Genomic DNA, 978 nt, shown 5'->3' with positions numbered 1-978 from the left:
AAAAAAAAAAAAAAAAAACCCAAAATGAAATCCTGTCATTTTTCCTCTACAAACAAAAATAAAAACAGGTAAGTTTGGAAGACATTACATAAAGTGAAATAAGCCAGGCACAGAAAGATAAATACTGCATGATCTCACTCATATGCGGAAGCTGAAATAGGTCTCACAGAAGTGGAGAGTAGAATAGTGGTTACTGAGGGCGGGAAGGGGTGAGGAGGTGGGAGCAGCCGAAGGTGGGTTTCGGGATACGAAAGTACAGCTAAATAGGAGAGTAAGTTCCAGTGTCCCTGAACGGTGAATACAACAACTTACTGTACATTTCAAATAGCTGGAAGCATGGTGTTGTAATGTCTCCCAACACAAAGAAATGCTACGTTTGAAGGGATGGATGTGGTCATTGCCCTGATTCGAACATTGCAAATTGTGTACATAGATCACAACATCACACCACACCTCATCAGCATGCACGATTATTATGTGTCAATTAAGACGATCATAAAAGCCAAAGATAAAAGTAAAACACACAGAAACGTGAAAACACCTTTAAGAATAGACTATAGCAAAGCCTTTCAAAACAAGCACAAAAAAGGAGGGGGATGTAGCTCAGTGGTAGAGCGCATGCTTTGCATGTATGAGGCCCCGGGTTCGATCCCCGGCATCTCCACTGTGCTTTTGCTGACTTGTCTATTCATTTTGGCCCACGGTTCTTTGTCATTAAAGTGCCATGGATGTGATTACTGTAAGTATTATGATTCCAGGTATGACTTGGAGCTCAGATTTTCACACTAGGCATGATCTTCCCATTCTGAAATCTCTAATGTTTTTAATGCACGTGAATTAGAAAAGGCTGATGGGAGTACTCAGCAGAAAAGTGTTAAGGCAAAACCAGACTCAATGATGGAAGCCACAGCAAAAGTGCGCAGGATGATCGGCTGGGGAGTTTACACCACATCTGTGCCACTGTGATGGCACTGCACT

The 978-nt window shown here is 41.9% G+C and overlaps 1 non-coding gene across 1 annotated transcript; it reads left to right on the top strand.

The window, feature by feature from the left end:
• The first annotated feature begins 592 nt into the window (after positions 1–592).
• TRNAA-UGC lies at positions 593–664 on the top strand. The gene has a single exon. It is a non-coding gene; the product is annotated as a tRNA-Ala (tRNA).
• The last annotated feature ends 314 nt before the right edge of the window (positions 665–978 follow it).

This window comes from Cebus imitator, unplaced genomic scaffold, assembly GCF_001604975.1.
Source record: "Cebus imitator isolate Cc_AM_T3 unplaced genomic scaffold, Cebus_imitator-1.0 Scaffold169, whole genome shotgun sequence".
Classification (NCBI taxonomy): Eukaryota; Metazoa; Chordata; class Mammalia; order Primates; family Cebidae; genus Cebus; species Cebus imitator.
This window is presented reverse-complemented; position numbering and strand designations above follow the sequence as displayed.